Genomic DNA, 17,253 nt, shown 5'->3' with positions numbered 1-17,253 from the left:
TCAATAGATCATGTTAAAATGTTTTCAACCCAATGCACTGTAAGAAACAATAGGATATATCATCATTTCATATACAAAACAATGAAGAATTGGGTTTAACTATGCTCTTAGCACAAAATCAACAAACTGCAGTAGAGAAGCAGTTACATTTTGCAGAATTTGTGCATTTGACAAAAGATTTTTTTTCCATGTTCGAAGATCTACATGTATGATATCTTCCAATGGAAACCTCACTGTATTTTACCAAGGCAGATAAAGGACATCCTTCACACCCCTTATACTTATAAGGAGGGTTTGGTGGCTGAACATGCATTGCTTTGATGGTGATTGCATGTTGCTTCCACTTTGTACATATTACTGATTAAATAAAGGTGAACTTTTCGGAACTGGCGGTGTAGCTCAGTGGTAGAGCATTTAACCGCAGATCAAGAGGTCCCTAGTTCAAATCTGGCTGCTCTCTTGTTCAACTGTTTTACCTGTAGAAAAAAACATTTACAATCTTAGCATTTGATGTAATGAGCAACACATTTCTACATTTGAAATACTCCTGATCATCACCTGAAACATAGGGTAAACACCATTAAGCTCTTTAGGATTTCTTCATATGATACAAGCTGTGTTTTACATTCACCCAAGTTCTACTGGTGATATTATCAGTTTGAAATAGTCCATTGGAAGCTCTAATGAATGTTATAAAAGTGTGGAGGAAACCAATAATATGCCCTTAATGAAATGTATTAATTTGTACAGCTGACCAGAAGTGCACTGTTGTCATTAGTTCTACAAGTTCCATACAGTCACCCACTCTATCACCTTTTTAAAAAAAGGGCAGTTTTCAGCATTCAAGGGTTTAACTCAGTGGTAGAGCGTAGGAGTGCAGTTCAAGAAGTCCCTGTTTCATAACCATATACCCTCTTCAACAGATCCTGTTAAAATGTTTTTCAACCCAATGCACTTTAAGAAACAATAGGATATATCATCATTTCATATACAAAACAATGAACAATTGGGTTTAACTATGCTCTTAGCACAAAATCAACAAACTGCAGTAGATAAGCAGTTACATTTTGCAGAATTTGTGCATTTGACAAAAGATTTTTTTTCCATGTTCCTAGATCTACATGTGATACGAAATGTATGAATTCTTGCAATGGAAACCTCGCTGTATTTTACCAAGGCAGATAAAGGACATCCTTCGCACCCCATATACTTATAAGGATGGTTTGGTGGCTGAAAATGCATTGCTTTGATGGTGATTGCATGTTGCTTGCACTTTGTACATATTACTGAATTAATAAAGGTGAACTTTTCAAAATTGGGGGTATAGCTCAGTGGTAGAGCATTTAACCGCAGATCAAGCGGTCCCTAGTTCAAATCTGGGTGCCCTCTTGTTCAACTGTTTTACCTGTAGAAAAAAACATTTACAATCTTAGCATTTGATGAAATGAGCAACACATTTCTACATTTGAAATACTCCTGAAACATACGGTAAACACCATGAAACTGTTTAGGATTTCTTCATATGATACAAGCTGTGTTTTACATTCACCCAAGTTCTACTGGTGATATTATCAGTTTGAAATAGTCCATTGGAAGCTCATATGAATGTTATAAAACTGTGGTGGAAACCAATAATATGCCCTTAATGAAATGTATTAATGTGTACAGCTGACCAGAAGTGCACTGATGTCATTAGTCTACAAGTTCCATACAGTCACCCACTCTATTACCTTTTTAAAAAAGGGCAGTTTTCAGCATTCAAGGGTTTAACTCAGTGGTAGAGCGTAGGAGTGCAGTTCAAGAAGTCCCTGTTTCATAACCATATACCTTCGTCAAAAGATCCTGTTAAAATGTTTTTCAACCCAATGTACTGTAAGAAACAATAGGATATATCATCATTTCATATATAAAACAATGAACAATTGGGTTTAACTATGCTCTTAGCACAAAATCAACAAACTGCAGTAGAGAAGCAGTTATGTTTTGCAGAATTTGTGCATTTGACAAAAGTTTTTTTTTTCCATGTTCCAAGATCTACATGTAGTACGAAATGTATGAATTTTTGCAATGGAAACCTCACTGTATTTTACCAAGGCAGATAAAGGACATCTTTTGTACCCCTTATACTTATAAGGAGGGTTTGGTTGCAGCTGAAAATGCATTGCTTTGGTGGTGATTGCATGTTGTTTCCACTTTGTACATATTACTGAATAAATAAAGGTGAACATTTCAGAAATTGGGTTATAGCTCAGGGGTAGAGCATTTCACTGCAGATCAAGAGGTCCCTAGTTCAAATCTGGGTGCTTCCTTTATCTATCTGTTTTACCTGTAGAAATATTTTTGTTAATTAAATAAATTGAAGTAAACATTTACAATCTTAGCATTTTATGCAATGAGCAACACATTTCTACATTTGAAATACTCCTGATCATCACCTGAAACATAGGGTAAACACCATTAAGCTGTTTAGGATTTCTTCATATGATACACGCTGTGTTGTACATTCACCCAAGTTCTACTGGTGATATGATTAGTTTGAAATAGTCCATTGGAAGCTCATATGAATGTTATAAAACTGTGGTGGAAACCAATAATATGCCCTTAATGAAATGTATTAATTTGTACAGCTGACCAGAAGTGCACTGATGTCATTAGTTCTACAAGTTCCATAGAGTCACCCACTCTATCACATTTTTAAAAAAGGGCAGTTTTCAACATTGAAGGGTTTATGTCAGTGGTAGAGCACAGGAGTGTAGTTCAAGAAGTCCCTGTTTCATAACCATATACCCTCTTCAATAGATCCTGTTAAAATGTTTTTCAACCCAATGCACTGTAAGAAACAATAGGATATATCATCATTTCATATACAAAACAATGAACAATTGGGTTTAACTATACTCTTAGCACAAAATCAACAAACTGCAGTAGAGAAGCAGTTACATTTTGCAGAATTTGTGCATTTGACAAAAGATTTTTTTTCCATGTTCCAAGATCTACATGTGATACGAAATGTATGAATTCTTGCAATGGAAACCTCACTGTATTTTACCAGGGCAGATAAAGGACATCCTTCACACCCCTTACACTTATAAGGAGGGTTTGGTGGCTGAACATGCATTGCTTTGATGGTGATTGCATGTTGCTTCCACTTTGTACATATTACTGAATAAATAAAGATGAACCTTTCGGAACTGGCGGTGTAGCTCAGTGGTAGAGCATTTAACCGCAGATCAAGAGGTCCCTAGTTCAAATCTGGCTGACCTCTTATTCAACTGTTTTACCTGTAGAAAAAAACATTTACAATCTTAGCATTTGATGTAATGAGCAACACATTTCTACATTTGAAATACTCCTGATCATCACCTGAAACATAGGGTAAACATAGGGTAAACACCATTAAGCTGTTTAGGATTTCTTCATATGATACAAGCTGTGTTTTACATTCACCCAAGTTCTACTGGTGATATTATCAGTTTGAAATAGTCCATTGGAAGCTCATATGAATGTTATAAAAGTGTGGAGGAAACCAATAATATGCCCTTAATGAAATGTATTAATTTGTACAGCTGACCAGAAGTGCACTGATGTCATTAGTTCTACAAGTTCCATACAGTCACCCACTCTATCACCTTTTTAAAAAAGGGCAGTTTTCAGCATTCAAGGGTTTAACTCAGTGGTAGAGCGTAGGAGTGCAGTTCAAGAAGTCCCTGTTTCATAACCATATACCCTCTTCAACAGATCCTGTTAAAATGTTTTTCAACCCAATGCACTTTAAGAAACAATAGGATATATCATCATTTCATATACAAAACAATGAACAATTGGGTTTAACTATGCTCTTAGCACAAAATCAACAAACTGCAGTAGAGAAGCAGTTACATTTTGCAGAATTTGTGCATTTGACAAAAGATTTTTTTTCCATGTTCCTAAATCTACATGTGATACGAAATGTATGAATTCTTGCAATGGAAACCTCGCTGTATTTTACCAAGGCAGATAAAGGACATCCTTCGCACCCCATATACTTATAAGGAGGGTTTGGTGGCTGAAAATGCATTGCTTTGATGGTGATTGCATGTTGCTTGCACTTTGTACATATTACTGAATTAATAAAGGTGAACTTTTCAAAATTGGGGGTATAGCTCAGTGGTAGAGCATTTAACCGCAGATCAAGCGGTCCCTAGTTCAAATCTGGGTGACCTCTTGTTCAACTGTTTTACCTGTAGAAAAAAACATTTACAATCTTAGCATTTGATGTAATGAGCAACACATTTCTACATTTGAAATACTCCTGATCATCACCTGAAACATAGGGTAAACACCATTAAGCTGTTTAGGATTTCTTCATATGATACAAGCTGTGTTTTACATTCACCCAAGTTCTACTGGTGATATTATCAGTTTGAAATAGTCCATTGGAAGTTCATATGAATGTTATAAAAGTGTGGAGGAAACCAATAATATGCCCTTAATGAAATGTATTAATTTGTACAGCTGACCAGAAGTGCACTGATGTCAATAGTTCTACAAGTTCCATACAGTCACCCACTCTATCACCTTTTTAAAAAAGGGCAGTTTTCAGCATTCAAGGGTTTATGTCAGTGGTTGAGCGTAGGAGTGCTTTTCAAGAAGTCCCTGTTTCATAACCATATACCCTCTTCAATAGATCCTGTTAAAATGTTTTTCAACCCAATGCATTTTAAGAAACAATAGGATATATCATCATTTCAAATACAAAACAATGAACAATTGGGTTTAACTATGCTCTTAGCACAAAATCAACAAACTGCAGTAGAGAAGCAGTTACATTTTGCAGAATTTGTGCATTTGACAAAAGATTTTTTTCCATGTTCCAAGATCTACATGTGATACGAAATGTATGAATTCTTGCAATGGAAACCTCACTGTATTTTACCAAGGCAGATAAAGGACATCCATCGTACCCCATATACTTATAAGGAGGGTTTGGTGGCTGAAAATGCATTGCTTTGATGGTGATTGCATGTTGCTTGCAATTTGTACATATTACTGAATTAATAAAGGTGAACTTTTCAAAATTGGGGGTATAGCTCAGTGGTAGAGCATTTGACTGCAGATCAAGAGGTCCCTAGTTGAAATCTGGGTGCCCTCTTGTTCAACTGTTTTACCTGTAGAAAAAAACATTTACAATCTTAGCATTTGATGTAATGAGCAACACATTTCTACATTTGAAATACTCTTGAAACATAGGGTAAACACCATGAAACTGTTTAGGATTCCTTCATATGATACAAGCTGTGTTTTACATTCACCCAAGTTCTACTGGTGATATTATCAGTTTGAAATAGTCCATTGGAAGCTCATATGAATGTTATAAAACTGTGGTGGAAACCAATAATATGCCCTTAATGAAATGTATTAATTTGTACAGCTGACCAGAAGTGCACTGATGTCATTAGTTCTACAAGTTCCATACAGTCACCACTCAATCACCTTTTTAAAAAAGGGCAGTTTTAAGCATTAAAGGGTTTAACTCAGTGGTAGAGCGTAGGAGTGCAGTTCAAGAAGTCCCTGTTTCATAACCATATACCCTCGTCAATAGATCCTGTTAAAATGTTTTTCAACCCAATGCACTGTAAGAAACAATAGGATATATCATTTCATATAAAAAACAATGAACAATTGGGTTTAACTATGCTCTTAGCACAAAATCAACAAACTGCAGTAGAGAAGTAGTTACGTTTTGCAGAATTTGTGCATTTGACAAAAGTTTTTTTTCCATGTTCCAAGATCTACATGTGATACGAAATGTATGAATTCTTGCAATGGAAACCTCACTGTATTTTACCAAGACAGATAAAGGACATCTTTTGTACCCCTTATACTTATAAGGAGGGTTTGGTGGCTGAAAATGAATTGCTTTGATGGTGATTGCATGTTGCTTCCACTTTATACATATTACTGAATAAATAAAGGTGAACATTTCAGAAATGGGGTTATAGCTCAGGGGTAGAGCATTTCACTGCAGATCAAGAGGTCCCTCATTCAAATCCGGGTGCCCCCTTGTCCAACTGCTTTACCTGTAGAAATATTTTTTTAATTAAATAAATTGAAGTAAACATTTACAATCTTAGCATTTGATGTAATGAGGAACACATTTCTACATTTGAAATACTCCTGATCATCTCCTGAAACATAGGGTAAACACCATTAAGCTGTTTAGGATTTCTTCATATGATACAAGCTATGTTTTACATTCACCCAAGTTCTACTGGTGATATGATTAGTTTGAAATAGTCCATTGGAAGCTCATATGAATGTTATAAAACTGTGGTGGAAACCAATAATATGCCCTTAATGAAATGTATTAATGTGTACACCTGACCAGAAGTGCACTGATGTCATTAGTTCTACAAGTTCCATACAGTCACCCACTCTATCACCTTTTTAAAAAAGGGCAGTTTTCAGCATTCAAGGGTTTATGTCAGTGGTAGAGCGTAGGAGTGCTTTTCAAGAAGTCCCTGTTTCATTACCATATACCCTTGTCAATACATCCTGTTAAAATGTTTTTCAACCCAATGTACTGTAAGAAACAATAGGATATATCATCATTTCATATAAAAAACAATGAACAATTGGGTTTAACTATGCTCTTAGCACAAAATCAACAAACTGCAGTAGAGAAGCAGTTACGTTTTGCAGAATTTGTGCATTTGACAAAAGTTTTTTTTTCCATGTTCCAAGATCTACATGTGATACGAAATGTATGAATTCTTGCAATGGAAACCTCACTGTATTTTACCAAGGCAGATAAAGGACATCTTTTGTACCCCTTATACTTATAAGGAGGGTTTGGTGGCTGAAAATGCATTGCTTTGAGGGTGATTGCATGTTGCTTCCACTTTGTTCATATTCATGAATTAATAAAGGTGAACGTTTCAGAACTGGGGGTATAGCTCAGTGGTACAGCATTTGACTGCAAATCAAGTGGTCTCTAGTTCAAATCTGGGTGCCCCCTTGTTCAACTGTTTTACCTGTAGAAAAAAAACATTTACAATCTTAGCATTTGATGTAATGAGGAACACATTTCTACATTTGAAATACTCCTGATCATCTCCTGAAACATAGGGTAAACACCATGAAACTGTTTAGGATTTCGTCATATGATACAAGCTGTGTTTTACATTCACCCAAGTTCTACTGGTGATACTATCAGTTTGAAATAGTCCATTGGAAGCTCATATGAATGTTATAAAACTGTGGTGGAAACCAATAATATGCCCTTAATGAAATGTACTAATTTGTACAAATGACCAGAGGTGCACTGATGTCATTAGTTCTACAAGTTCCATACAGTCACCCACTCTATCACCTTTTTAAAAAAGGGCAGTTTTCAGCATTCAAGGGTTTATGTCAGTGGTAGAGCGTAGGAGTGCGTTTCAAGAAGTCCCTGTTTCATAAACATATACCCTCTTCAATAGATCCTGTTAAAATGTTTTTCAACCCAATGCACTGTAAGAAACAATAGGCTATATCATCATTTCATATACAAAACAATGAACAATTGGGTTTAACTATGCTCTTAACACAAAATCAACAAACTGCAGTAGAGAAGCAGTTACATTTTGCAGAATTTTTTCATTTGACAAAAGATTTTTTTTCCATGTTCCAAGATCTACATGTGATACGAAATGTATGAATTCTTGCAATGGAAACCTCACTGTATTTTACCAAGGCAGATAAAGGACATCCTTCGCACCACATATACTTATAAGGAGGGTTTGGTGGCTGAAAATGCTTTGCTTTGATGGTGATTGCATGTTGCTTGCACTTTGTACATATTACTGAATTAATAAAGGTGAACTTTTCAGAAATGGGGGTATAGCTCAGTGGTACAGCATTTGACTGCAGATCAAGAGGTCCCTAGTTCAAATCTGGGTGCCCCCTTGTCCAACTGTTTTACCTGTATTAATATTTATCAATTAAATAAATTGAAGTAAACATTTACAATCTTAGCATTTCATGTAATGAGCAACACATTTCTACATTTGAAATACTCCTGATCATCTCCTGAAACATAGGGTAAACACCATGAAACTGTTTAGGATTTCTTCATATGATACAAGCTGTGTTTTACATTCACCCAAGTTCTACTGGTTATATTATCAGTTTGAAATAGTCCATTGGAAGCTCATATGAATGTTATAAAACTGTGGTGGAAACCAATAATATGCCCTTAATGAAATGTATTAATTTGTACAGCTGACCAGAAGTGCACTGATGTCATTAGTTCTACAAGTTCCATACAGCCACCCACTCTATCACCTTTTTAAAAAGGGCAGTTTTCAACATTCAAGGGTTTTTGTCAGTGGTAGAGCGTAGGAGTGTAGTTCAAGAAGTCCCTGTTTCATAACCATATACCCTCTTCAATAGATCCTGTTAAAATGTTTTTCAACCCAATGCACTGTAAGAAACAATAGGATATATCATCATTTCATATACAAAACAATGAACAATTGGGTTTAACTATACTCTTAGCACAAAATCAACAAACTGCAGTAGAGAAGCAGTTACATTTTGCAGAATTTGTGCTTTTGACAAAAGATTTTTTTCCATGTTCCAAGATCTACATGTGATACGAAATGTATGAATTATTGTTATTGAAACCTCACTGTATTTTACCAAGGCAGATAAAGGACATCCTTCACACCCCTGATACTTATAAGGAGGGTTTGGTGGCTGAACATGCATTGCTTTGAAGGTGATTGCATGTTGCTTCCACTTTGTTCATATTCCTGAATTAATAAAGGTGAACATTTCAGAAATGGGGTTATAGCTCAGGGGTAGAGCATTTCACTGAATATCAAGAGATCCCTAGTTCAAATCTGGGTGCCCCCTTGTCCAACTGTTTTACCTGTAGAAATATTTATCAATTAAATAAATTGAAGTAAACTTTTACAATCTTAGCATTTCATGTAATGAGCAACACATTTCTACATTTGAAATACTCCTGGTCATCTACTGAAACATAGGGTAAACACCATGAAACTGTTTAGGATTTCTTCATATGATACAAGCTGTGTTTTACATTCACCCAAGTTCTACTGGTTATATTATCAGTTTGAAATAGTCCATTGGAAGCTCATATGAATGTTATAAAACTGTGGTGGAAACCAATAATATGCCCTTAATGAAATGTATTAATTTGTACAGCTGACCAGAAGTGCACTGATGTCATTAGTTCTACAAGTTCCATACAGCCACCCACTCTATCACCTTTTTAAAAAGGGCAGTTTTCAACATTCAAGGGTTTTTGTCAGTGGTAGAGCGTAGGAGTGTAGTTCAAGAAGTCCCTGTTTCATAACCATATACCCTCTTCAATAGATCCTGTTAAAATGTTTTTCAACCCAATGCACAGTAAGAAACAATAGGATATATCATCATTTCATATACAAAACAATGAACAATTGGGTTTAACTATACTCTTAGCACAAAATCAACAAACTGCAGTAGAGAAGCAGTTACATTTTGCAGAATTTGTGCATTTGACAAAAGATTTTTTTCCATGTTCCAAGATCTACATGTGATACGAAATGTATGAATTCTTGCAATGGAAACATCACTGTATTTTACCAAGGCAGATAAAGGACATCCTTCGCACCCCTGATACTTATAAGGAGGGTTTGGTGGCTGAACATGCATTTCTTTGATGGTGATTGCATGCTGCTTCCACTTTGTACATATTACTGAATAAATAAAGGTGAACATTTCAGAAATGGGGGTATAGCTCAGTGGTAGAGCATTTCACTGTAGATCAAAAGGTCCCTAGTTCAAATCTGGGTGCCCCCTTGTCCAACTGTTTTACCTGTAGAAATATTTTTTTAATTAAATAAATTGAAGTAAACATTTACAATCTTAGCATTTTATGTAATGAGCAACACATTTCTACATTTGAAATACTCCTGATCATCACCTGAAACATAGGGTAAACACCATTAAGCTGTTTAGGATTTCTTCATATGATACAAGCTGTGTTTTACATTCACCCAAGTTCTGCTGGGTATATGATTAGTTTGAAATAGTCCATTGGAAGCTCATATGAATGTTATACAACTGTGGTGGAAACCAATAATATGCCCTTAATGAAATGTATTAATTTGTACACCTGACCAGAAGTGCACCGATGTCATTAGTTCTACAAGTTCCATACAGTCACCCACTCTATCACCTTTTTAAAAAAGGGCAGTTTTCAGCATTCAAGGGTTTATGTTAGTGGTAGAGCGTAGGAGTGCTTTTCAAGAAGTCCCTGTTTCATAAACATATACCCTTTTCAATAGATCCTGTTAAAATGTTTTTCAACCCAATGCACTGTAAGAAACAATAGGATATATCATCATTTCATATACAAAACAATGAACAATTGGGTTTAACTATGCTCTTAACACAAAATCAACAAACTGCAGTAGAGAAGCAGTTACATTTTGCAGAATTTTTTCATTTGACAAAAGATTTTTTTTCCATGTTCCAAGATCTACATGTGATACGAAATGTATGAATTCTTGCAATGGAAACCTCACTGTATTTTACCAAGGCAGATAAAGGACATCCTTCGCACCACATATACTTATAAGGAGGGTTTGGTGGCTGAAAATGCTTTGCTTTGATGGTGATTGCATGTTGCTTGCACTTTGTACATATTACTGAATTAATAAAGGTGAACTTTTCAGAAATGGGGGTATAGCTCAGTGGTACAGCATTTGACTGCAGATCAAGAGGTCCCTAGTTCAAATCTGGGTGCCCCCTTGTTCAACTGTTTTACCTGTAGAAATATTATTTTAATTAAATAAATTGAAGAAAACATTTACAATCTTAGCATTTTATGTAATGAGCAACACATTTCTACATTTGAAATACTCCTGATCATCTCCTGAAACATAGGGTAAACACCATGAAACTGTTTAGGATTTCTTCATATGATACAAGCTGTGTTTTACATTCACCCAAGTTCTACTGGTGATATTATCAGTTTGAAATAGTCCATTGGAAGCTCATATGAATGTTATAAAACTGTGGTGGAAACCAATAATATGCTCTTAATGAAATGTATTAATTTGTACAGCTGACCAGAAGTGCACTGATGTCATTAGTTCTACAAGTTCCATACAGTCACCCACTCTATCACCTTTTTAAAAAAGGGCAGTTTTCAGCATTCAAGGGTTTAACTCAATGGTAGAGCGTTGGAGTGCAGTTCAAGAAGTCCCTGTTTCATAACCATATACCCTCATCAATACATCCTGTTAAAATGTTTTTCAACCCAATGTACTGTAAGAAACAATAGGATATATCATCATTTCATATAAAAAACAATGAACAATTGGGTTTAACTATGCTCTTAGCACAAAATCAACAAACTGCAGTAGAGAAGTAGTTACGTTTTGCAGAATTTGTGCATTTGACAAACGTTTTTTTTCCATGTTCCAAGATCTACATGTGATACGAAATGTATGAATTCTTGCAATGGAAACCTCACTGTATTTTACCAAGGCAGATAAAGGACATCTTTTGTACCCCTTATACTTATAAGGAGGGTTTGGTGGCTGAAAAATCATTGCTTTGAGGGTGATTGCATGTTGCTTCCACTTTGTTCATATTCCTGAATTAATAAAGGTAAACCTTTCAGAACTGGGGGTATAGCTCAGTGGTACAGCATTTGACTGCAGATCAAGTGGTCTCTAGTTCAAATCTGGGTGCCCCCTTGTTCAACTGTTTTACCTGTAGAAAAGAAACATTTACAATCTTAGCATTTGATGTAATGAGGAACACATTTCTACATTTGAAATACTCCTGATCATCTCCTGAAACATAGGGTAAACACCATGAAACTGTTTAGGATTTCTTCATATGATACAAGCTGTGTTTTACATTCACCCAAGTTCTACTGGTGATATTATCAGTTTGAAATAGTCCATTGGAAGCTCATATGAATGTTATAATTCTGTGGTGGAAACCAATAATATGCTCTTAATGAAATGTATTAATTTGTACAGCTGACCAGAAGTGCACTGATGTCATTAGTTCTACAAGTTCCATACAGTCACCCACTCTATCACCTTTTTAAAAAAGAGCAGTTTTCAGCATTCAAGGGTTTAACTCAATGGTAGAGCGTAGGAGTGCAGTTCAAGAAGTCCCTGTTTCATAACCATATACCCTCATCAATACATCCTGTTAAAATGTTTTTCAACCCAATGTACTGCAAGAAACAATAGGATATATCATCATTTCATATACAAAACAATGAACAATTGGGTTTAACTATACTCTTAGCACAAAATCAACAAACTGCAGTAGAGAAGCAGTTACATTTTGCAGAATTTGTGCATTTGACAAAAGATTGTTTTCCATGTTCCAAGATCTACATGTGATACGAAATGTATGAATTCTTGCAATGGAAACCTCACTGTATTTTACCAAGGCAGATAAAGGACATCCTTCGCACCGCATATACTTACAAGGAGGGTTTGGTGGCTGAAAATGCTTTGCTTTGATGGTGATTGCATGTTGCTTGCACTTTGTACATATTATTGAATTAATAAAGGTGAACTTTTCAGAAATGGGGGTATAGCTCAGTGGTACAGCATTTGACTGCAGATCAAGAGGTACCTAGTTCAAATCTGGGTGCCCCCTTGTTCAACTGTTTTACCTGTAGAAATATTATTTTAATTAAATAAATTGAAGAAAACATTTACAATCTTAGCATTTTATGTAATGAGCAACACATTTCTACATTTGAAATACTCCTGATCATCTCCTGAAACATAGGGTAAACACCATGAAACTGTTTAGGATTTCTTCATATGATACAAGCTGTGTTTTACATTCACCCAAGTTCTACTGGTGATATTATCAGTTTGAAATAGTCCATTGAAAGCTCATATGAATGTTATAAAACTGTGGTGGAAACCAATAATATGCTCTTAATGAAATGTATTAATTTGTACAGCTGACCAGAAGTGCACGGATGTCATTAGTTCTACAAGTTCCATACAGTCACCCACTCTCTATCACCTTTTTAAAAAAGGGCAGTTTTCAGCATTCAAGGGTTTAACTCAATGGTAGAGCGTAGGAGTGCAGTTCAAGAAGTCCCTGTTTCATAACCATATACCCTCATCAATACATCCTGTTAAAATGTTTTTCAACCCAATGTACTGTAAGAAACAATAGGATATATCATCATTTCATATAAAAAACAATGAACAATTGGGTTTAACTATGCTCTTAACACAAAATCAACAAACTGCAGTAGAGAAGCAGTTACATTTTGCAGAATTTTTTCATTTGACAAAAGATTTTTTTTCCATGTTCCAAGATCTACATGTGATACGAAATGTATGAATTCTTGCAATGGAAACCTCACTGTATTTTACCAAGGCAGATAAAGGACATCCTTCGCACCACATATACTTATAAGGAGGGTTTGGTGGCTGAAAATGCTTTGCTTTGATGGTGATTGCATGTTGCTTGCACTTTGTACATATTACTGAATTAATAAAGGTGAACTTTTCAGAAATGGGGGTATAGCTCAGTGGTACAGCATTTGACTGCAGATCAAGAGGTACCTAGTTCAAATCTGGGTGCCCCCTTGTTCAACTGTTTTACCTGTAGAAATATTATTTTAATTAAATAAATTGAAGAAAACATTTACAATCTTAGCATTTTATGTAATGAGCAACACATTTCTACATTTGAAATACTCCTGATCATCTCCTGAAACATAGGGTAAACACCATGAAACTGTTTAGGATTTCTTCATATGATACAAGCTGTGTTTTACATTCACCCAAGTTCTACTGGTGATATTATCAGTTTGAAATAGTCCATTGGAAGCTCATATGAATGTTATAAAACTGTGGTGGAAACCAATAATATGCTCTTAATGAAATGTATTAATTTGTACAGCTGACCAGAAGTGCACTGATGTCATTAGTTCTACAAGTTCCATACAGTCACCCACTCTATCACCTTTTTAAAAAAGGGCAGTTTTCAGCATTCAAGGGTTTAACTCAATGGTAGAGCGTTGGAGTGCAGTTCAAGAAGTCCCTGTTTCATAACCATATACCCTCATCAATACATCCTGTTAAAATGTTTTTCAACCCAATGTACTGTAAGAAACAATAGGATATATCATCATTTCATATAAAAAACAATGAACAATTGGGTTTAACTATGCTCTTAGCACAAAATCAACAAACTGCAGTAGAGAAGTAGTTACGTTTTGCAGAATTTGTGCATTTGACAAACGTTTTTTTTCCATGTTCCAAGATCTACATGTGATACGAAATGTATGAATTCTTGCAATGGAAACCTCACTGTATTTTACCAAGGCAGATAAAGGACATCTTTTGTACCCCTTATACTTATAAGGAGGGTTTGGTGGCTGAAAAATCATTGCTTTGAGGGTGATTGCATGTTGCTTCCACTTTGTTCATATTCCTGAATTAATAAAGGTAAACCTTTCAGAACTGGGGGTATAGCTCAGTGGTACAGCATTTGACTGCAGATCAAGTGGTCTCTAGTTCAAATCTGGGTGCCCCCTTGTTCAACTGTTTTACCTGTAGAAAAAAAACATTTACAATCTTAGCATTTGATGTAATGAGGAACACATTTCTACATTTGAAATACTCCTGATCATCTCCTGAAACATAGGGTAAACACCATGAAACTGTTTAGGATTTCTTCATATGATACAAGCTGTGTTTTACATTCACCCAAGTTCTACTGGTGATATTATCAGTTTGAAATAGTCCATTGGAAGCTCATATGAATGTTATAATTCTGTGGTGGAAACCAATAATATGCTCTTAATGAAATGTATTAATTTGTACAGCTGACCAGAAGTGCACTGATGTCATTAGTTCTACAAGTTCCATACAGTCACCCACTCTATCACCTTTTTAAAAAAGAGCAGTTTTCAGCATTCAAGGGTTTAACTCAATGGTAGAGCGTAGGAGTGCAGTTCAAGAAGTCCCTGTTTCATAACCATATACCCTCATCAATACATCCTGTTAAAATGTTTTTCAACCCAATGTACTGCAAGAAACAATAGGATATATCATCATTTCATATACAAAACAATGAACAATTGGGTTTAACTATACTCTTAGCACAAAATCAACAAACTGCAGTAGAGAAGCAGTTACATTTTGCAGAATTTGTGCATTTGACAAAAGATTGTTTTCCATGTTCCAAGATCTACATGTGATAAGAAATGTATGAATTCTTGCAATGGAAACCTCACTGTATTTTACCAAGGCAGATAAAGGACATCCTTCGCACCGCATATACTTACAAGGAGGGTTTGGTGGCTGAAAATGCTTTGCTTTGATGGTGATTGCATGTTGCTTGCACTTTGTACATATTACTGAATTAATAAAGGTGAACTTTTCAGAAATGGGGGTATAGCTCAGTGGTACAGCATTTGACTGCAGATCAAGAGGTACCTAGTTCAAATCTGGGTGCCCCCTTGTTCAACTGTTTTACCTGTAGAAATATTATTTTAATTAAATAAATTGAAGAAAACATTTACAATCTTAGCATTTTATGTAATGAGCAACACATTTCTACATTTGAAATACTCCTGATCATCTCCTGAAACATAGGGTAAACACCATTAAGCTGTTTCGGATTTCTTCGTATGATACAAGCTGTGTTTTACATTCACCCAAGTTCTACTGGTGATATTATCAGTTTGAAATAGTCCATTGGAAGCTCATATGAATGTTATAAAACTGTGGTGGAAACCAATAATATGCTCTTAATGAAATGTATTAATTTGTACAGCTGACCAGAAGTGCACGGATGTCATTAGTTCTACAAGTTCCATACAGTCACCCACTCTCTATCACCTTTTTAAAAAAGGGCAGTTTTCAGCATTCAAGGGTTTAACTCAATGGTAGAGCGTAGGAGTGCAGTTCAAGAAGTCCCTGTTTCATAACCATATACCCTCATCAATACATCCTGTTAAAATGTTTTTCAACCCAATGTACTGTAAGAAACAATAGGATATATCATCATTTCATATAAAAAACAATGAACAATTGGGTTTAACTATGCTCTTAGCACAAAATCAACAAACTGCAGTAGAGAAGTAGTTACGTTTTGCAGAATTTGTGCATTTGACAAACGTTTTTTTTCCATGTTCCAAGATCTACATGTGATACGAAATGTATGAATTCTTGCAATGGAAACCTCACTGTATTTTACCAAGGCAGATAAAGGACATCTTTTGTACCCCTTATACTTATAAGGAGGGTTTGGTGGCTGAAAATTCATTGGTTTGAGGGTGATTGCATGTTGCTTCCACTTTGTTCATATTCCTGAATTAATAAAGGTAAACCTTTCAGAACTGGGGGTATAGCTCAGTGGTACAGCCTTTGACTGCAGATCAAGTGGTCTCTAGTTCAAATCTCGGTGCCCCCTTGTTCAACTGTTTTACCCGTAGAAAAAAAACATTTACAATCTTAGCATTTCATGTAATGAGCAACACATTTCTATATTTCAAATACTCCTGATCATCACCTGAAACATAGGGTAAACACCATTAAGCTGTTTATGATTTCTTCATATGATACAAGCTGTGTTTTACATTCATCCAAGTTCTACTGGTGATATGATCAGTTTGAAATAGTCCATTGGAAGCTCATATGAATGTTATAAAACTGTGGTGGAAACCAATAATGTGCCCTTAATGAAATGTATTAATTTGTACAGCTGACCAGAAGTGCACTGATGTCATTAGTTCTACAAGTTCCATAGAGTCACCCACTCTATCACCTTTTTAAAAAGGGCAGTTTTCAACATTGAAGGGTTTATGTCAGTGGTAGAGCGTAGGAGTATAGTTCAAGAAGTCCCTGTTTCATAACCATATACCCTCTTCAATAGATCCTGTTAAAATGTTTTTCAACCCAATGCACTGTAAGAAACAATAGGATATATCATCATTTCATACACAAAACAATGAACAATTGGGTTTAACTATGCTCTTAGCACAAACTCAACAAACTGCAGTAGAGAAGCAGTTACATTTTGCAGAATTTGTGCATTTGACAAAATATTTTTTTTCCATGTTCCAAGATCTACATGTGATACGAAATGTATGAATTCTTGCAATGGAAACCTCAATGTATTTTACCAAGGCAGATAAAGGACATCCTTTGCACCCCTGATACTTATAAGGATGGTTTGGTGGCTGAACATGCATTGCTTTGATGGTGATTG

At 35.4% G+C, this 17,253-nt stretch overlaps 2 non-coding genes across 2 annotated transcripts; both read left to right on the top strand.

Moving 5' to 3' along the window:
- Positions 1 to 7,854: 7,854 nt before the first annotated feature.
- TRNAC-GCA (transfer RNA cysteine (anticodon GCA)) lies at positions 7,855 to 7,926 on the top strand. The gene has a single exon. It is a non-coding gene; the product is annotated as a tRNA-Cys (tRNA).
- Positions 7,927 to 10,710: 2,784 nt separating this feature from the next.
- On the top strand, positions 10,711 to 10,782 carry TRNAC-GCA (transfer RNA cysteine (anticodon GCA)). Its single transcript has one exon. It is a non-coding gene; the product is annotated as a tRNA-Cys (tRNA).
- Positions 10,783 to 17,253: the final 6,471 nt, after the last annotated feature.

This window comes from Ambystoma mexicanum, unplaced genomic scaffold (assembly GCF_040938575.1).
Source record: "Ambystoma mexicanum isolate Mex_15411 unplaced genomic scaffold, UKY_AmexF1_1 Mex_scaf84, whole genome shotgun sequence".
NCBI classification, from domain to species: Eukaryota; Metazoa; Chordata; class Amphibia; order Caudata; family Ambystomatidae; genus Ambystoma; species Ambystoma mexicanum.
The sequence above is the reverse complement of the archived record's forward strand: the minus strand, read 5'-3'. Positions and strand labels throughout refer to the sequence as shown.